The sequence below is a fragment of the Anolis carolinensis genome, chromosome 2 (assembly GCF_035594765.1).
Source record: "Anolis carolinensis isolate JA03-04 chromosome 2, rAnoCar3.1.pri, whole genome shotgun sequence".
Lineage (NCBI taxonomy): Eukaryota > Metazoa > Chordata > Lepidosauria > Squamata > Dactyloidae > Anolis > Anolis carolinensis.
Window position 1 is genome coordinate 282380803 of NC_085842.1, and position 22289 is coordinate 282403091.

Here is a 22289-nt window from a genome sequence, read left to right on the forward strand (position 1 = left end):
GGAATGAAGAGTAATGATTATATATATATTGATGCTCAGTTTTCCTGGGGAAATCTAACATCATGATCCCTGATTCAGCACCACAGGTAAATACAAGCTCATTTTTCATGCAGTAAAACTGGAGATTCAGAAATGCTTCTGCGTTCTCCTTTTTTTCAGTGTCGTGGAGAAAGAAGTACAGTGGGCCCTTAATATCTACTGGAGTTTGATTCCAAAAGTTATCAAATTCCATTTTGTACAATTGAGTAATGAACTGGTGTTGCCTTGTGTTTTGTTTAAGAGAAGAAAGCGAGAGATAAACAACTGCAACACAATGGTGAACAAAGGTTTGCTTTTTGTTTTTTTAATTAGTTAGGTTAAATCTGTGGCTAGATCTGTGAATGCAGAAGCTGTGGATACGGGGGACTGATTGTATTACAATTCTCACCCTGAGGGTTTTCGTGCCTCATCAAATTACTATCCCCAGAATTTCTATGGGATGTTGCTTTGGTAGTTAAAGTGGAGTGTGACACTGGAATTGTGTAGTGGGAAAGGGTCCCAAATTAATGAGAAGATTTTTCATCTTGGATGAAATTACTACATGAGCCATTCCTTAAACATGATGGCCCAAGCAAGCTGTGGCCCAAGTTAATTCCTTTAAGGTGCAAACATTAAACCCAGAACAGATTTACTATCCTGACAACAGCTGCCATTGACATCCCATCTCCTTCGGCCAGTGGTTCTCAACCTGTTGGTCCCCAGGTGTTTTGGTCTACAACTCCAAGAAATCCCAGTTTACCAGCTGTTAGGGTTTCTGGGAGTGGAAGGCCAAAACATCTGGGGACCCACATGTTGAGAACCACTGTTCTAGGCCAACATGCCTATTCACTTCGCAAGTCTTCTTGAGTCGGACAGGGAATGGGACTGCCTTTGTGCATATGTTATATAACAGCTGAAATGGTCCTAGTGACAACCCCTCATGTCTCTTAATGCTCACATTTCTCTAGAACAGTAAAGCACTTCACGTATTTCTCATACTCAAATGGAACTCCTTCTATACCCAGCTCTCTTCATGACACATAGCTATAGCATCCTTCTACATTTCATTGTGATGCTTTCATGATATAAATGCCTCTGCCTGGTTTTAAAGTGTGTGATTGGGTGGCCCTTTTTAAAAACATTGTCAAGAAAATTGGTTTGTAATTGCTCCCAGTGTTGTTTTGACAGTGACAATGGCACTCTGGTCATCTGTCAGTGTTCTCTTCTCATATGCATTTACCTGGAGTGAACTTGTGCTTCAAGGCACAGCTGTCTGACAGAACCAATTATCAATGTTCAAGAAAAATGGGGAGGAGGGACGATCATCGTCTCTTGACATTCTCTCTAATTTTCCATTCTGTTGCAGCCATTAATGCCAGAGATATAAAGGCAGAAATTGGAAGCTTCTCTGAATGATGTCTTTATCAGATCTGAAGAAGTGAATACCACCTTACATGTCAGATCCCAACAGCCAAATTACAAGGTAATTTAAACTATGAATTTTAAATGGTTGATAAGCCAAAGTTTTTCAGCTGGGTTACAGGAACACAGTTATGAGAGTCAAATGGAACAATGCTTACTATCTTCCTCTTCATTAGTACCTGTAAGAGAGCTGCTTAAAATAGCAAGAAATGTTTCAAAAATGAAAAATGAATTTCATAGTTTATAGTCTTTATCTTATGCTTCTCAGTAGGGCTTGAAATTACACTGTGTGTATGTGATTTTAATTTAGATTTAGCCACATAGCTGCATGCTAATTAGATGTGCAATGCAAACACTTAATCTTCAAAATGCTCATTCTAGAGTAAATTCACAAAGTTCTTTCTTTAGCATGGATTGACAGTGACAAAGCTTGCATAACTGTGAATCTGTATGGTCATTCCATCCATGGAGAATGGTATTAAGATTAATATTGGAAATAGAAGTTGTCTTCTTATCTTGTTATCTTCTACAAAGTATTACTCGAACACAAAGACACAGCTATGTTGGCCTGGAATATTATGCAAAGGGATCTCATAGCATCTTAGAGACGGAGAACAAAGTTGGTAGTATAACCTTTCATGGAGTAAGCCTACTTTCTCAGATGCATTTGAGAGTGTAGGCTTAGGATGCATCTTCACTATATAATTAATGCAGTTTGACACCACTTAAACTGCCATGGCTCAGATTATACTCTCAGCTTCAGAGGAAGACAAAGGCAACCTCTCTCTCAAAAAATTCTGTTATAAGAGCACCCTCATATGTTCACCTTAGGTTCATCACAAGTAAAAAAATAAGTGAAGAATGTGTTCTGTAAAGGCACAGTGCAACAATTGTTGATAAATGTCCTGTTTGCTTCTTAATATTAATCAACAAAAAAGATGTGTGGTGACTCTGCATTCCATTTAGACAAACTAAGTGGACAAACTGAATCCCTTTATATCAGAGGCAGCAAGTTAGTTTACACCAGTGGTGGTCAAGGGGTGGGCTATGTCTCCATTTTTTGGACCACATTTCCTAATGCTCTCTTAGTACTTTCCAGAAACTGAAAAAATACATTTCCCATATTTTACTTCATATTTCATTGCTACATACTAAAATAGGACTTTCACAAACATTAAACTGAGATTTTCAGGGAGATTAACTGAAAGTAATTAAGTTGATATTTGGTTACTAACACAGTAGCTTAAATATGTTCTATAAAATGCAATAGGGTGTGTAACTCTGAGGATATATTGCTTCTCCTTATGCATATGTAGAAGCATTATACAATGTTGTGCTAAAAGAGAATCAATTTGTTTTATACAATGGACTCTTTCAGTTTGATCTAAAGATGAGTAAGTGCTCACAACAGAGCTCCTTGGTTTTTATTGCTGCTTGTAACAGGAAAGAGAAGAAAGAACAGAAAATTTCATCTGGCTTCCAGTCTACATTCAGCAATATCTCTTCTCTCCTGCAGTTACTCTCCCTGGTATTGTAGCCACATTGTTTAGACCAGTGGTTCCCAAACTTATTTGGCCTGCCACCCCCTTTCTGGAAAAAAAATATGACTCAGTGCCCCCTGGAAAGGGAGAGCATGGCTTAGAGGGGTGAGCGTGGCTCCTGCTCAAGAGGGTGGGGCTGAGCCCCTCCCCTAGTCCAAGATGCAGGGCTGGGAGGGGGAGGGGGAGATGAGCAGGGCCACAAATGGGCGGCCAGGACTGGGGTGGGCAGAGTTATAAGCTCTGAGGCAGGGCTGAGCTTCTATCCCTGTCCTGCAGCACCTGCCAGGACACAGAAGGTGGGGCTAGAGGAGGGGGCAGGGATGAACTTCTATCCCCGCCCCCGTGTTCTAACAAGTACCTCAGGGGAGGTCTACAGAGGCTATTGGGAAGAGGCCCCACCCCTAGCCCCACCCTTTAGTTCTAAAAGGCCTTTCAGGAGAGGTATAGAGGCTCGGACCTGTCTCGGGCTCTTGGAAAGAGGCCTTGCCCCCTTCCCTAGCTCCGCCTTCTGTGTCCCAACAAGCACCTCAGGAGAGGTATAGATTCTCAGCCCTGTCTCAGGCTCTTGGGAAGAAGCCACGCCCCTCCCCTGGCCCCACCCCATGTCCTAATAGGTGCCACCATTGCCCCCCTGGATTGCTGCAGTGCCCACCAGGGGACAGTAGCACCCACTTTGGGAATCCCTGGTTTAGACCTTTCCATCTTCTTAGTATTGGAATGACACTGAAAGGTCTGTCAGTCTACTGGAAGACAGATAATAATAATAATAATAATAATAATAATAATAATAATAATAATAATAATAAGTTTATTTATATTCCACCTCCATCTCCCCCGAAGATCAAACCTGTGGTCTCCATCAAAATACAGAACAAAAACCAGTAATAATACATACACAATAACCAGGAAAAAAAATCCAGATGATTTTAATTTCTTGGCCTAGGAGCCATATCATAGAATTCATTCCATGTTGTATATGTTTCTAGTAGTTCATGGATTCTTGTCATTCAACTGGCAATTTATGCATGCTGCTGCTGCTCAGTCGTTTAGTCGTCTCCGACTCTTCGTGACCTCATTCATAGATCAGGGGTTATGTGGTTTCTGGGCTGTGTGGCTGTGTTCTAGCAGCATTTTGTCATCTGAAGATGCCAGCCACAGATGCAGGCATAACATCAGGAAAATGTGCTGCTAGAACATGGCCATACAGCCCAGAAACCACACAACATCCAGTGATTCCGGTCATGAAAACCTTCAACTATTCATAGACCATTCATGTCAATGTGGCAAAATGATTATGGCACAGAGGTCTCTGACCTCTGAAGCTGAATTGTAGAATCATTTCATATTTGATCCTGTACCTTGTGGTTAAATATCTGCTGCTGCTCAGTCGTTTAGTCGTTTCCGACTCTTCGTGACTTCATGGACCAGTCCACGCCAGAGCTCCCTGTCAGCCGTCGCCACCCCCAATTCCTTCAAGGTCAAGCCAGTCACTTCAAGGATACTGTCCATCCATCTTGCTCTTGGTTGGCCTCTCTTCCTTTTTCCTTCCATTTTCCCCAGCATCGTGATCTTTTCCAAGCTTTCCTGTCTCCTCATGATGTGGCCAAAATACTTCAGCTTTGCCTCTAATATCCTTCCCTCCAGTGAGCAGCCGGGCATTATTTCCTGGAGGATGGACTGGTTGGATCTTCTTGCGGTCCAAGGCACTCTCAAGACACTTTGGTGCTTTTCCTCCAGCACCAAAGTTCAAAAGCATCTATCTTCCTTCGCTCAGCCTTCCTTATGATCCAGCTCTCGCAACCATAGGTTACTATGAGGAATACCTTTGCTTTGACTATGTGGACCTTCGTTGCCTGTGTGATGTCTCTGCTTTTCACTATTTTGTCAAGGTTGGCCATTGCTCTCCTCCCAAGAAGTAAATGTCTTCTGATTTCCTGGCTGCATCTGCAGTGATTTTCGCACCTAGTAATATAAAGTCTATTATTGCCTCCACGTTTTCTCCCTCTATTTGTCAGTTATCAATAGGTGTAGTTGCCATGATCTTCGTTTTCTTGACGTATAACTGCAACCCAGCTTTTGCACTTTCTTCTTTCACCTTGGTGATAAGGCTCCTCAGCTCTGCCTCACTTTCGGCTATCAGAGTGGTATCATCTGCATACCTAAGGTTGTTAATGTTTCTTCCAGTAATTTTAACTCTGGCCTTGGATTCCTCAAGCCCCGCATGTCGCATGATGTGTTCTGCGTACAAGTTGAAAAGGGAGGGTGAAAGTATGCAGCCCTGCCGCACTCCTTTCCCAATCTTGAACCAGTCTGTTGTTCCGTGGTCTGTTCTTACTGTGGCTACTTGGTCTTTATACAGATTTCTCGGGAGACAAACAAGGTGACTTGGTATCTAAACCATACTATTTCTAGAGCAGGCACTTTCAGGCCTTTGAACTGCAATATTATTGTGGTAATATAATTGCTTCACCAGGACCTAGATGTCCATGCTCCATTTGCAGCTTTCCTTACCTTTGTCTTCTCCTTCCTGTTGGCTAGAAGAGCTCCATGTTTGGCAACAATTGCCTATTCTCCCTTGTTTAACTGCAGTTTTCTAACAAGATCTCTATGGCTAGCGCCATCAGATGAGCTGAAGACAAGTGTCTTATTCCATTTTGATTTTGAGCAGGAAGTCCTGAGAATGTCTCTAAGAAACATTTTGACTCTGTCTTACAGAAGAAGAGCTTGGAAACTAATTTGTACAAATGACACAGACCAACAAAAGTTATTTCTCCTTCCACTTACAGCACCTCATAACCTTTTGAGGTCTAGCGATCCTTCTTCTTTGTTATCAAGAAAAAAATCAGGAAGAGCATTGTGTAGAACTTTTGGAAGGCCTATTAATACTCACTTAACATTTGGTAGAAAAGCTCTATTTTTCTATAAAGGGTACCTAAGAAAATTCAAGGGTGTGATATAATCGTCTTAGCAGGAAATGCTCCTCACTTTGAAGAGAAGAAAAATAAAACTCCAAGAAATAGAACTTTGTTGAACATTTTTGACCCGCTAATGCAGTTACTTAGCTCTGTGAGTTGATTCTCATGCTGTGTGAGCAGCACTTAACTCTTAGATTGTGTGAAATATTTCCTTCTTATCAAGCAGTGACATACTAGTACTTTCTAATGTATTCCAGATTTCACTATTTTTTGTTTTGTTTTGTTTTTTCATAGGTTGTTTTCACTTTAATTGCCAGGATTCCTTTCCCACAGACATTCCATTACTCAAAATACCTTCTGTTTACTTGATTGTGAATGACATTTTTATTACCTTTGCCAAAAACAGTAAACTGAATAAGGTCAATGATTGTTGTGGAGACTCCAAAGTAGAATAATTTCATGTTAACTTTGGTTGTAGGAGGCAAATTTATTTTCTGATTTACATGGATATTTTGCATAATACTATGGTGGACAATTGATATTTCTTCACCTATCCATAGCAATTTGACATGATAATACATTGGCTTTTGATTGGCCCATATTGGATTTGAAGTTGGTTATGCAGCCTGTGAAGTACTAATGTGATGTACTTTGAAATCTGAACTAAGACCTTGGGTGATGATGGTTTGAATCTTTGCTTATCTATGGAAACCAATGGGCAAATCACACTTTCTCAGCTTTGGAAGAGAGAAATGGCAAAACGAATAACTCTTGTCGAGAGAATCTTGTAAGTCAGACATGAAGGCACATAATAACAAGAACAATGTAGACCACGACTGCATTGTAATAAACATATGGGATAGAAATAAAAATCTCTATTTATAATCCCATAGGCATGTAGATCTCATATGTCTGAACATGGACCATAGATTTCTGTGAATGTATTGAGCATGTTTCCTAATTATCGTCAAGAATGGGACTGCCATTCTTGATGATAGTCAATTTCTGGGAATAAGTGGAAGCTGACCATAGAATCATGCTGGCAGATATAGAAATTCTTATAAATATGTTCTCTCAGTTAAAAAAAATAATTTGTGTTTTTCTCACTTTTATAAGGACAAATGAATGTAGAGGGCTATCAAAATATCATTATGGACCCACTTCCATAATGATATTTTGTTATCCTTCTACAGTCACGAGATCTTATAAGGTCTCGTGAATGTGGAGGCTCCTTCTTTGGAAGCTTTTAAGCAGAGACTGGATGACCAACTGTCGGGGGTGCTTTGAATGTGATTTTCCTGCTTCTTGGCAGGGGTTGGACTGGATGACCCATGAGGTCTCTTCCAACTCTATGATTCTATGATTCCACTGTCAAGGCTGTATTCTATGGAATTCTATGATTTAAAATTTGGTGAAGTACTCAAAAACTCTTGAGTGATAATTGTAAATATTATCCCCTCCCCCAAACGCAATTCCCAGGATTTTATAGGACGTTGCCATGGCAGTTAAAGTAGAATCACAGTACTGCATTATAACTGGGAGAAGTTGTAACATTGTTATTTTCAAAGGAAACATCAACTCAATACATTCTTTTTTTTCTGTCCCTAATGTGGGTGCTGAAAGGTTTTTGAAATGGATTGAATCTCAAGTGTTCTGCATATTTCTAAAACCATAAGTTACCTGGAAAAGGACAAACAAGGTAAATGTATGTAGTCCTAATTATTTGAATATGTATTTTTCCAAGCATATTTCCCCCAGGAACCAGCATATTTTCCAGCTTATTTAGGACATAACAAATGCAGTTCATTTCAGTTGACCTGTGTGCAGATACAATTCTGGAACAAAACACAGATTATTTTTTAAAAACATCTGCAACCCATTAATGATGCTCCTGTGGTTGACTCAACCTACATGTTTGTCCTTTATATATGTTTTGAGTTAGTGAGTTGGTATTTTGACTGTAAGCCTCACTAGGTTTGGATGGAAGAAATTTCCTAAGATATGTGCACATATTTTATCTGAATGCTTAACACTTCACCAGCAAACAAACACTAAGCACAGTTTCTAATTAGTGTAGAAAGTGAGTTATTAATGTCTGTTCTTTAATTTTTTTCTACATGAGATTATGTTTCATGATTGCTATTACATTGTAAACAAGGAGTGGTTTTATAATGTATATGGCACTTTTTGGAAAAGAAACACTAGCTGAATACAGATTTAATCATTCTTAGAGCAGATTGACTGAAATGAATGGAACAGTCAGAAAATAGTGGGCCCATTTCAATCATCCAACTGTATGTATTTCTTATGGTTAGTACCAAAGAGATGCAGGTATTTGAAGTGTGGGTGCTTTGACATACCTAGTATTCCTCTATCCACTGGAAGACCATTTCAGATTTCAGGTAGCAAAAGACTGGGCATTTGAATTTAATACTCCCTACAGCTTCAGTGAGAAGTACTTCATTGGAATCCCTTCCATGAGTCAGTATGTCTAGATTATACTCTGAGTTTTAATGCTGAACCAATTGAATCAATGAGCTATACAAATGATAAAATGCCACCCAGCAGTTGATTCAATTAGCCCACCCTCATGAGACTACAGAAAGGATTAAGAACAATATGTAAAAATTGCTTAATGGGCACCTATATGTGAAATTGATGCCCATGTTGTGCTGGCTCCAATGGAGCCAGAATGGGACCTCTCCAGGAGGGTGACACTTTCCCCATGTGATAGGGAAAGCGTTGCCAAGAGGGAGCTGTACACAGGGCAACAAATTTTCCCCATTGCTCCCTCTTGCCTCCCAGTTACCAGGTGAAGTAGAATGTTTATAAAACAGAAGGTTGAAATGGATGGTCCTTGTGGTCTCTTCCATCATTCTGATTCTATGATTCTAAGAAGGGACGCAGTCTAATTTCTCTAGGAACAGAGTTCTAGAGTCTGGGAACAGCAATCAAGAAGGCCATTTCTATGTTCCAATCGAACACATCTGTGATGGTGGTGGGACTGGGAGTGAAGATCTCAAAGCCCAGACAAACATGTATGGGAGAATATGGGCCTTCTGACAGCCTGTACTCATGCCACGTAAGGCTTGGAAGGCAATATTTTTGATGGTGCTTGGAAATAGATCAATGGAATTCTTATAACAGTAACACATCCTTGTCAGCAATATTCCTAAAACCTTTGGGCCAACTGGCTATCAAATGCATGTTACAGTGATTCAAGTAGAATGTAACTGAAGCATGCATCACCGTAGCCTTTCCTCTGATATATAGTTGTCTGTACGAGGGGTTTGGGAGGAGGGTAGAGGGAGCAATTTAGTCCTACAAGATCCCATCTTCAGTGGTATAGGCCAGACACAGAATTACTACCTTGGTGACAATAAATCTTACAAATTTATAAGCCTACAGTTACTTCATTTACCATTATGCAATTTGGGTGCCGCAATGTGCAGTTTTGTTTTTCTAAAGGTCCTACAGCTCCTTCTGCTGATGACTGGCCCAACAACAAACCTCTGTTATCAAAAGCTTAACATAGAGAAAGAATGCCTTAATTTAACAACTCCTGGCATTACCCAACACTTTGCATCCCCTTGACTTGGGAAAATGACAATGTACACTTTATGTTGGAGAGAAGTCATAAGCATTCCTTATGTGTTGTATTACCAGTGATAGATTCCCTAGACCCACTTGTTATCTGTTTAAACTCACAGCTAAATATAACTCATGAAATGCAGGTGTTGAATTGCGATGGGAGAATGGATAAGGGAGGGTGGAACAGAGGAGAGCTTTGGGTTCAGTTGCTAGGGAAACTGCTCCTTTTCAGAGTTCTCAAAGTGCCAGCTCCAGCTAGACAAGCTTTAAATGTTTTCTGGCACAATGCTATCCGCTATACCTTCTTTCTCTGTACAGTGTTAGTTTGTTTTATTTGGAGAGCAGTTGCAAAGGAAAACAGAATACATGAGCTGGCTGCAGATATCTGTGCCAACAACTTTGTCCTAGCTCACTCTCTGTTCACTATTGTTTTAGCAGCTTAGCTGCCCAAATATCTTTTTGTCTTGAGTGAGGGCAGGAAATAGTGCTTACCAAATTTCACAAGGACTACACATGATGCATTTTTGTAAATATTATTTATCATAATCATGCAGACAGTATGGGCTCTAAATGTATTTGATGGACTTCCTGAAGTCATTATCAGAAGAGTGACAGCATTGGTGTAGGATACTTTATAAAAAGATAAAACATGAATAAACATCTATTCTAAAAAGTTAAAACACAATCAAAAACATATCCTATTACAATGCCATTCATTTTGGACAATTTCTTTAAATAAAAAGTGTACAATAATCGAAAAACACAGCTTACAACATTCTGGTTGACTCTACAACATAATATAGGTCATCGTTATACTTTTGTGTATCCATAGCTCTCCTTAAGCCACCAAAGTAATGTGATCATGATGCAGATGTTGCATTAAATGCACTCTATATTTTTCATCTCAATTATTATATGCAAATATAAAGCAAGTAGGGTAGGAGACACCAACAGATGTTAATCCTAAATCCTGATAGCTTTCTCAGCATGGGAATTTCTGTGTTAGTAAAAAATGGTACAGAAGCAAACAGATTCAAACTGTGACATTTGGCAAGTGTAACTGTGAACTTTTAAAGTTCCTAGATCTCTCCCCATGCAACTATAATGTTATACATTATATAAATAACACATAATGGGAACTGTGATAAGATTTCTATGTGATGTTGTATAGCCATGATTTCCATCAACTTCTAGTGATGTCAAATGTTTATGGTCACTCATCACCATAATATAAATATAGGTCAGGACTGTTTGTGAAAGTTGCACATAAATGACATTTGTATTCTGCAGGTGGACTATTTGTATGTGGATATGCAATGTATGTGGGGTTAAGAATGTTGAATATAATATTAACATAGAGCAATACTGTGTCCAATTCTGGGCACTGCAATTTAAGGGAGATGTTGACAAACTGGAATGTGTCCAGAAGAGGGTGACTAAAAGGATCAGGGTCTGGAGAACAAGCCCTATGAAGAGCGGCTTCAAAAGCTGGGCATATTAAGCCAGTAGAAGAGAAGGTTGAGAGGAGACATGATGGCTATGTACAAATATGTGAGGGGAAGTCATAGGGAGGAGGGAGCAAGCTTTTTTTCTGCTGCCCTGGAGGCTAGGATGCTGAAAAATGGCTTCAAACTACAGGAAAGGAGATTCCACCTGAACATCAGGAAGAACTTCCTCACTGTGAGGGCTGTTCAGCAGTGGAACTCTCTGACCCAGACTGTGGTGGAGGCTCCTTCCTTGGAGGCTTTTAAGCAGAGGCTGGATGGCCATCTGTCGGGGGTGCTTTGAATGCAATTTCCTGCTTCTTGGCAAAGGGTTGGACTAGATGGCCCATGAGGTCTCTTCCAACTCTACTGTTCTATGATTCTATGATTCTATCATATTTGTGCACATTGGACCTTATAGAGACAGCCATTTTCATGGACATTTCTTTTATGTATTTTGAAGTTGTCTGAAGGTTGTACTTTGGCCTTTTGATAGTGGCAGGCAACTTCTTTGACTCCCTAAGTGAGCTGTTATGTAGGTTTACATGTCAATGCCTATCTTTCTATAAATTTCCTTCTTGTGTTTGAGCTACTGCTGGCTTGATCCTTGCCTGTTCTCTCATTTTCAGTCATACTGTGCCCTTTACCTGCTGTCCATGTCTTGTCTCTTCTCTGTTTATTGATTTTAAGATGTGTTCTGCCACTGAATTTCTTCCAGTATGCTGTTAGGTCTATTTTAGCTTGACCTCTGTCTTTCTCTTGAGTCTGAGATCTGATCCACTTAGGAATTTCAAGTTGCAAGCCTAAAACTTGAAACCAAAGGGAGCCATTTTTACAGTGAACGATTATCCCATTGATCAACTAGAGAAGTATTTGATTTACAGTTGTATTTGTGTGTGTCTCTGTATCATGCAAACTTTTCTTATGAAAGCAAGTTTTTAAATTACAGTACTTTTTACAAAAAAATAATTGAGCGGAACAATTTCTTTACAATTATCGAGCTACCTAGAGGTATTTAGAGGACACTGTAGTGGGTGTTTAGGTCACAGTTAGGTATGATTTCATATTATGCTAATAATATACTAATTGTAGTAACTATTATTTCTCTTGTTTGTCTGGCCAGTTACCACTTTTTTACCTGAATATAGCCTTTCAGAAAAAACCGTTTGATCTAAAAAAGACCTTAAAATAACAAGGCAACACTATACTTATTTCTATATGTCTTTGTGTTCCTTGACAGTCATTAACATTTAGTATAATTATTGTTCTTTCTTTAGATACATCTATGCAGAGCAGGTCACTTGCACAGTCTGGTTGGAATTATTTGAGATAAGACCCATTGATTGGTATAGAAATCATTCCCTTACAAAGTAGAAGTAAGACCGCAGCGAGGCTTTTAAGAATACTAATTAAAATAGCAATTTATTTTGAAGGATAGAAAACAGTTTATTGCTTTTAATTTTATATTTAATATTGAAATAGCCATTGCACTGTTTCACAGCATCCAAATTTTGTAGAACTCAATGCTATCAACTGATTTAGGAATTTGGGCGGAATCTTCATGAGGGTGGTATCCTAGCTTCACTGCTAGCTTCATTCCCCCATTTGACCCCTTTACTATATACTATTTTTTGATCCAAATTGAAATCAGTTTGGAAAGCCACACAGACCCCCATAGCATAGCCAGTCAAGGGGTGTTTCTACAGTGTGCATGTGTTTTTATATACCTATATATCTGGGGTCACATAAAAATGTATCACACCAAAAGTGATCTTGAATGGAAAAGTTTAAGCAGCCTTGACTTAAATAACTACCCACCAATCTGGCCTCATCTTCCCCCACCCTCTCTTCCCAATACCACTACAATCCCAATTCAGACATCAAATTACACATTGTAAAAACTAGTTCTTCTCTAAAATAAAGGAGTAAAGCAGAGGGTGTGGCCCCCAGGCATAAAAATGAAGTGTTCTCACATCAGAATGAGAAGAAACTTCTGAAGATAAAGATAAGTATGCATTATTTAGCCTATGTAGATTCAGCTTTGGATGGATACTACAAGATTTGACAGCAAAGCTTGGGACTGTTCCTGCCATCTCTGGACAGTTAAGGACATGAAGAATTTCTGAAATATGTATGCACATTTAGAAGTGCCTGAACATTCCATGGATCTCTTTAGGAGTCAAGATTAAAGCTTAAGAATAAAGCTTAAGTAAAGGTTACTTCCTAAGGTTTTTGAGGAACTGTAGTAAAAAAAGGAACCTTTCCAGATTTTGGCCTAAGGTGGCTGCCTAGAGTGTTTGTGTCACAGATACTACTGAAATATTTCTCTGTATTGGTCTACCTAAACCAGTTAGTTAAATCCAAGCCATTTCCAGCCCATTGCTGTATTGCAGTACAAATTGAAATGTCAAATCTCCCCTGGGAAAAAATATCATTTGTAGCAGTATAGAGGCTTCTAGAGAGATTGAATGCTCTCTGCATAAGAAGAAGATAGTTAGCTTTGCAGAAGACAGAGTTTGCCTGGATCTCAATGGAACTTCCTTTGCTAATGGATTTGAAAAGAAAATGTATTTTCTGTCTTATTACTGCACTGTGTCCACAATTCCCACATGGCCAAGAAGTGGAGTGGTCTCTGCCTGCATTGATATCACTCCAGACCATCTTAACAGAAGTAACATTTGAGAGAGCATGTAAGCCTGTGATGCTATCATCACTTTTCTGATACTTTCATCATCTTTGCCTAATGAAGCCAGTGAAGCTTTGAAAGCTTGCTTGATGTACATTGTGCATTTAGTCAACTCAATAAAAGTATCACTGTTTTATATTTCCTTGCATCACATTTTTCCTTTATCTTTTCCTGGGGCTTTGTATGCATTTTTTTTACATTAACAATTAGTGACCTGGTAGATTTTGGGAATCATTCGAAAAGTAAACTTCCTTATGTCACCTTGAAAATGCTTGGCCATGGTGATGACTTCACTGGTTGTTGCCATTTTGGAAGGGACTGAAAAAGAAAGTAGAAATTTAAACTCTTATGTATGTGTGTGAGCATGAGTGTGTGTATGGCAGGGTACCCACAAGATGGGAAAATGTGCTCCCCCCCCCCAGTTCATATGAAATTGCCTAACTCTGACTTAGAACTATGGAAAAAGTATATTTCTTTTAATCACATATAATTGTAATTAATGTGGCATGGCCTAAGGAGGAAGAGGTGGTGGACATACCAGTGGAAGAGATTCCAGCAGCCTCTCATGGCCAGCCCAGTCAGTGCTGAAAATTAGCAGATTAAAGTGTCAACAGCTGAAACAAGTAACTCACAGCAGCCATTGGAGGTGTCACTGAGCGAAGTTGCAACAAGCACTTCTCAGCAAGCTCCAGAAGGGGTAAGCATGTCTGGGACTTTGTAGATCTCCTCGGCATTAGGGAAAATGCTCATTAATTAGGCAACAGTTGAGACCCTGACCTAGAGATATCCCTCGCTGTGGACAACATTGTTAATCTGACTTGAGTTCCAACACCTGATTGTCTTTTGTGCTTGTAATCTGGGACCTGCTTTTGATATTATTCATGAGTCTCTGTTGTTTTTTGGATTAACTTCTGCAACAGCTGGCATGTTTATGACATAATGGGAGGAGAAGCACAACCACTGTTTTCAGTAGGAGCCATACATTCTCCATGTCTTCTAGTTCTACTCTTAGATGGCCCATTTCTTAAATTAACTAGGTTGTGCAAATATACAGGGTGTTTGAAAAAGAATTCCCTATTCACCATTTAATTTAAATGGTGAATAGGGAGTTCTTTTTCAAACACCCTGTATATGTTAGCAAGCTGTATTACATGTGATAACACCTTAGATTCTGTAAAATATGGTACTTATCTACCCAACTTGGCTTTAGGAAAGATTTTTCATATTTCTTTTGTTGCCTGCCATCATTTAAACTGAATTTGTCAGCTCATCACCATACCAACAAGTTTTCATTTTCATTGCTATTCACACATACCACCTGCTCATTCATAGCTATAAGGGTCTGATCCTGGGCACTTCACTCTATGCATCTGATGAAGCAGACTGAAGTCCAAAGTCTACAAAACCTTATACTATAAACTTCTTTTTCTCAGTTAGTTTCAAAGATTCTACAAGATCTCTTTGCATTTAGGCTTTCCAGTAATTCTTGATAATTTCTCCCATTTGAGATTACTTCTTAAACCAAAGGCATTTAAAATAAAAAAGGAAATGGCTATGCAAGTGGTTAATGCAATCATGGATTATTTTTATACTCTGCTCTGAAAGTGAACATTTCACTGTGCTTTTGATTAAGCTCCCAGTTTCATTTAGAAACTATCTTACAATAGAAGCTTAATATACTATGGAGTGGCATCAGGCTGAGCAAACTAATATGCTTAATACTTAATACATTGACCTTATCACAGCTTGGAAAATGAGTTGGAATACTTGTTATGTTGAATGACCAGTGCCCCAAAGTGCCAGGCATTATTTGACTGCAAACATAGTATGTGTGTGTTAAAAGTGGGACAAAATGTATTTAAACAGAGAAGTCGTTCAGGATGAAATGATTATTTAACTCTCCAGGCTGCCAACTTTAGATATTCACATGTGATCTCCGAGTCAAGAATACTAACTGTTTTTAATGCTTTTTAGTATTTCTTTCATATATGCAATTTTATTCATACCAGGAATCTGACTTTATTTGAAGAGGAGTAACTTTAGGGGGGAAAATGATTAGCAAAAAAGAAAAGTCTATTAGAGGAGCAAATATTTTAACCATGCTATACAATCCTGTAGTTTGAGCATTGAACTACAACTTTGGAGACCAAGGTTCAGCCCCCAGGTGGTCATGGAAACCCATTGGTAGACCTTGGACAATACACTCTCCCAGCCTCAGACGAAAGCAAAAGTAAGCCTCCTCTGAACAAAATGCCAGGAAAACTCTTTGATGGGTTCACCTTAGGGCTACCATAAGCTGGACATGACTTGAAGACATTCAAGAACAATATAGGATTTTCCTCCTCAAAGTGCAAGGAGCATAAGACATGACAGATTCTACCAAGTTGGTAGCACTTTGTGTGTGGCCCTAATTGCAGATCATATGTCCTTTATGGTTCCTGGATCTCAGGGCTTGAGCAAGAATGTCAGGGTTTGCCACACCTTCCCTGGGCTTCAGGTAAAAATGTAGGAATCTCACATTGAATGTGTTGCCTTGGGTAAGATTTATGTTGTATGTTTCTAGCCCCCATTGCTCCAGGGTGCTGTTCAGAGGGTTATGACTGTTCACTTTTTCTCTTTCCTCCTTCCCCATTCACTTTCTGAAATGTCAGGCAGTAGCAGTGGTTATCATGGGGGGGAAACTGAGTTATCCAAGGAATTACTGAATATGGTACTTTCTCATTGCTGGTTTGTAGCTTTTCGTAACTTATTCTTAACTTTCTGGTTCTTTTCTGAACTTCTTCACCCTACAATAAATGACTGAACCCACAGTACAATTTTCTTTCATAGCCTGAGCACATACACATTTCACTATGGTTACCAAAAAGCATAGTATGAATGTCTTTCTTCTTCAGTTCTGCTCCTGCACTTGATTTATTTCTTTTAAAATGCTTGATTTCACTTTTCTTTCTCTTTGTTTCTCATCCTCTTTCTCTGTTTTTACCACCTTATAACTCTAGAGAGCATGTCATCCTCCTTCTTCTCCCGAACGCTATTTCAGTCTATACCTTTTCTTGCATTCTCTAGTCCCTTTGTAAAAATCTGATTTATGTCCTCTTTCTCCCTTCTGTGGCTCATAATTATTGGATAAATATCCCTTTACATCCAGTTTTTTTCTGTTCCTGGCCCATAGTTTCAGGCAGAAGCTGGAGGAACATCTCCTTTCCTTCTCTCTCTCTCCCTTGCCCCCCCCCCCCCGTCCCGCTCGTCTTCCATCTGCCATTCCTTGTTAACATCCCTTTCACTCTCTTGCTCTTTCCCCCCCTTTCCTTACCGTCTCTAGTTGAACTTATCTTCTCTTTTTCTAATCTCCTCCTCTCTTTCATTTTCCTTTCTGGTTTTCTTGGATACAGTTGTCTTCTCACTGCTTCCCATACCTTTCTTTTTCTTTTTAAATCTTTCAGTGCCTATTCCCACTTCTAAATATTCCCAATTCTAAATATGCTCATCATATATCTTCTTCCCCCCTCTCTCCACTTTAAAAGGATTTCTAAGTTATGTTAGATTTTCAGCATTTTAAAACAATGTGTCTAGTTTTTGAGTAGACATCCATAGATGGAATTATCATGTTGGTTTAACTTGCCCTGCTGATATATCATCACCATCATCCTCTCATCACAATATTTGATGATTATTAGTAATAGTTATGGGATATTTTAGTTTTTTTATCATGTCAGTAGCGACTTGAGAACATACTGCAAGTCGCTTCTCATATGAGGGAATTGGCCATTCCCAGAGACATTGCCCAGGGGACACCCAGATGTGTTACCATCCTGCTGGGAGGATAGTAACACATCTGGGTGTCCCCTGGGCAATGTCCCCACAAGCTAGAGCTGACAGATGGAAGCTCAGCCCATCTTGCAGATTCGAATCAGCAACCTTCAGGACAGCAACCCAACCTTCAGGTCAACAGTCCAGCCGGCACAATATTTTGGGTGTTAAGGAGGATTCTACAATCAAGAAGAAGAGGAGGAAGATGTGGTCTGCAAAAAACCCCCCATGTTTAAGTGAAGTTTGGATGACTTTCTACCAGATAGAGAAATGTTTTCTGATTTGTTTGTTGTTGCTGTTTGAATGACATGCTCTGAACACCTATGATTAATGTTTAATATATGAGAGTGATATGTTAGTCACACAAGGTGAGAGGATACAATTAAAATAATAGAGAGTAAGCAGCCATGACCATGTCTTGCTGTGGAATCCCAGACAGATAACAGGGAGCCAAGACCTAAATCTAATCATAGGTGAATAAGATCACATTGAGATCTTCAACCCATACTGCATATAGAAACTTGTTACGGACACATCAGCAAAGAGCCTAAAATTCACAATATACTTTTTTGCTTCTATCTGCATAAAGACATTTGAAAAGGCCACTGGGGAAAGGAGACAAAAATGAATAAGACAAAAAGGAGTAGAAGCTAAAGTAGCTTAAATGCCACCTGGCTTTTCAACCTGCTGAAACTGATGTGTTTTCAATCAATTTATATGCAGTGAACTGCTTATGTGATGGATATAGCAGAGCAAGACAATAGTTCTGATATTCATGGCTGTGATGTTTTCCCCTACCTTGGAAGTCTTTTAAGAGTGTCTAAATAATATGCACTCTGTTATAGCAGTCTCAAATCACTAATAACTCAACCTGTATTAATTGATTGAAAGTATACATTTAAATTTGACATTGTCTTGGCGTTGTCACAACTAAGAATCAGGCATGGCTTCATAGGCTTTTTCAGGTTCTTAAAAATAATTATAATGAATACTTTTTTAAAAAAAACCATTTAGATGATATATGCTGCTGAGATGGTGTACCAAACATGGGTAATCTCACCCACTTTGGTATCAACTCAACACACACAAAAGACCAGGAGGCATCAGCATGTGGCATCGAACAAGAAATCTGTTTTCCTTTTCCATCATTTAGAGATGCCATCCCCATGTAACTATAACAACAACATTGCCGGTATACTGTAAAAGGACAAGTGTTTTACTTTAATTGTTTTAATTATAATATATATTACTCATATCTCAATTATTAAGGAGTTGGGGAATTAAGTAAGTTTTTCACTTGTCTACCTTATTCTGTCAAATGTTCTTTAAAAAATTCACAATCCTATCTTGAATTAGTTTCCTGCTGTTTAAATATATCCCTCAGTAAAATACAATGAATAAAGTTGTACAGGTTCCAGTAATACTGACAGTTTATTTAGGCATGTAATGTATTCTGGTTGAGAGGTGGTTTTGAAAAAAAACTTTGTTGAAACAGTTAAAGTAAGCATTAGTTTTCAGGGTATTCATTCAAGTAAATTTTTTTAAAACTATGTTTACTTTGAATAATCCTAAACAAAAAGTTAAGATAACTTCATGGTTCAGATGACAGATTTCAATTTAGTTTTTACAGTGGCTGAAATTAAAAAGCCTGCATGAAAGTAGGTATCCCATGCTGTATAAAAGAAATATTTAATGGATTTGAGATTTATGATTAAAACCTTCTACAGCTCTAGGTAAAAGCCTGACAACCAATGAAATATACTGCATTCTATTTTTTTTTCCTTTTTCAGTAGCTCCTTTTCTCAGTCATAGGAGCAGACAAAAAATGGGCAATATTTCTGCTTTAACCAGACTGTAAGACATTTCTTTCCCTCTCAATATGGACAGTAGTTTTTTATTTTTATTTGTCAGGTAGCCTGATATGACCTGTTATTTTTTACTGTGATAATACTTCCCAAAATTAAAAAGGAGTGCCAAAATTGCAAAGTCAATGAGAGAGAGAGAAAGAAAAAAAAATCTTACATGTGATTCATTCCCACTTGCAATCAATTCCTATTTCTAATTACTTAATTACCTTTTTGTGTGCTTCAAGACTTTTACGTTTTTGTGACTGCCTTTTTTCTGGCCATGAAAAAGGGTCAGTAGCTTTCTCTGGAACCATTCAGAGCTATGATTCCACTTTAACTACCATAGTTCTATCTTATGGTAACATGGGATTTGCAGTTTAGGGGAGGTATTTAGAGTTCTCAGCTAGAATTATAATGTCTTCCCAAAATACAAATCCCAGGAAAAAGGAAAGATAATTAATCTTTCAAATACTGTTGAATGCTTTAATGCCATGGGTGTACTTCTAGAGAGTCTTGTTTAGTTTTTCTCTTCTTAGGGAAGTATTTTGGCAGTCCATTCTGTGAGTCCCACAGACAGGACATTGGCCTCAGATCCACCACATTTGCCTATTGCTCATTGCCAATATCAAAATGGTTTGTTTCTTCAATGCATTACGTAGGGTGGTTCTACACAGACAGTATAATGCAGTTTGAAGTTAGCTTGAGGGTGGAGTGTCCACAAAACATACACCCCCAATGTGTGCTGTAGTGCAAATCAAGTCAGAAACAACATGCTTAAATAACTGAATAGAAAATCTGGAACAAGCTAGATATTGTGCTGCAGCCAATCAGGGAATAACCCATATAGAGCTATGGGTGAATTCTAGGTGATTTCTAACAGACATGGGCATGCACATTAATGCTTTTCAGCAGACTTTTTAAAAACTCTGCATTTCGTCGTCCTCCAACCAGCAGTTCTTTTTTTACAAGCAGAGAAATATATTTTCTTTATTCTAACCTCCAATAGCCAGCCTATCTGACAGTTGCAATTGCACTTCTACTGCTGCTACCACTACTAATTTGGAACATGTCGAAGTTTGTTAGGTTGCCTACAACTTCTCTTGAAAATTTTATTTAGTATTTATATTTTTATTACTTGTTATGTTAACTTGAATAGAAGTAATGCATATGCATAAATAATTATTTTTCCATGTACAAGCAAATGGTACAATTTCTCTCTGACCTGCTCTGCTAATTAAATTGTTTTCCTAAAGATTACAAGGAAATTGAAATTCAAAGAATGAAACATAGTTAACCGTCTGGAGCTTTCCTCCTGTGAGATGCTTGGTTGACTCCCCATCCACCCTCTCCTCACCTAAATGGGTAGTGTACATTAAAATAATTGGCTGGGAAATAAAAAGCCAAAAAAAATCAAAGCAATTTCAGTGCTTTCATTTCTACTTTACTATTGTTTTATTGGTCTAATTATTTAAAAAATGTATCTATAAGAATCAGTGATTTTATTAAGAACACATTGTACAAAATATTATTCTAGAGTCAAACATCAATACAGGTCAGTAATGTATCCTAGCTGTCACAAAGATTAACAATAATGGGGAAAGTTGGCTTAGGTGCCTGATAGCTACCATTTTGGTTGTTTCCCAAGAAAACCACTACTGCTTTTTGATCCCAGGGCATTCCAATAGAAGTGCTAACTATCTAGGTCAGTGTTTCTCAACCTGTGGGTCCCAGATGTTTTGGCCTTCAACTCCCAGAAATTCTAACAGCTGGTAAACTGGCTGGGATTTCTGGGAGGTGTAAGCCAAAATACCTGGGGACCTACAGGTTGAGAACTACTGATCTAGGTGGAAGTATTTGCATGAGGAGTTGATCTGTGATTTTTCTCTTCACAATAACACAAAAAAGGAATTGTGATTGGTGTATTCTGGGGCAAAAAAAGTGGTGGCTACCAAGAGCAGCTCCATAAAAGCAAAAGTGTGGCAGTGGAATGTAATAGATAAAAAAGATGAAGGCCAATGTAAGCAATCAGTGAAACAAACTGAATGCTAGAATGTGGTGCTGAAGCAGAACAGGAAGCAAATGAAACTTTAATTGACTAAAAAAGGTGGTATCCCAAACATAGCAAGCAAACCTTACATAGCCCTGTGATGCATTAAAGATGTGAAAAAATATGTCTTCAGGCTGGGAATGAAATACAGAGCATGGTTTAACTTGCAGAAAATACTCCCACAGTATGGAAGCTATAGTGACTATTTATCTCGCTCATTTTTCTGTCAAGCCAAGGGAAAAAGTTTGCCTTTTCTTTCCCATTTGTATGGCCACCGCTTTATACATAAAACTTTTAGAATCTGGAATGGCTAAACTCCTGGCTTGTACTTTAAATCATGTTTTCATACAGAAAATAAAGGGATGATACTGGGACAATTAGCAAAGCAACAAAAAGCCTGTCAGCACTACCTTTGATGAAAAGCAGGTGAAGCAATAGTTGAACAAATTGAATACACTTGCTTTACAGATCAGCAGTTCTGGGTAGAAGTAGCTAATAAACTTAATGGAACACTTAAAATTGCTGAATTGTATCAGAGAACAATTGGCTTGCAGAAGTGAGAGAAGGTAGTATATTCTCAGTCATATTTTTAACCAGCTATGCCGTGCTTTTCCCCTCATGGTTCAGTTAAGGCTCTTAGGTGTTGCGCTAAGATGTAATGGAGTCAAAACACCTTCTTTTAAGGACAGGCCTTTTCTGCCAGTCCTCCCTTCACCTCATAGCTCCATAAGGCATAATAGTTACTCCATATTGCAAACTTTCCCCAGTTGAGTTGTGCCTGAAGGACAGATTCAGGACAAACTTACGCAACCGAACCAAATTTGGTTTGCATGAGTGAATGCCAGATTTAGTACATGATAAAACAAGCTGTCATACATCTGGTTGTCATTCAACCTACCTGCTATGATGTTGTTCATTCACGCATAGC

General features: G+C 38.7%; 1 long non-coding RNA gene across 1 annotated transcript in view; it reads left to right on the forward strand.

Moving 5' to 3' along the window:
- LOC134296716 (uncharacterized) overlaps positions 1-22289 on the forward strand; it is a 248548-nt gene that overhangs the window by 75156 nt on the left and 151103 nt on the right. The window contains exon 2 of the long non-coding RNA XR_010003552.1: positions 1385-1501. This is a non-coding gene — a long non-coding RNA (uncharacterized LOC134296716). The remainder of the gene's footprint in view (positions 1-1384; positions 1502-22289) is intronic.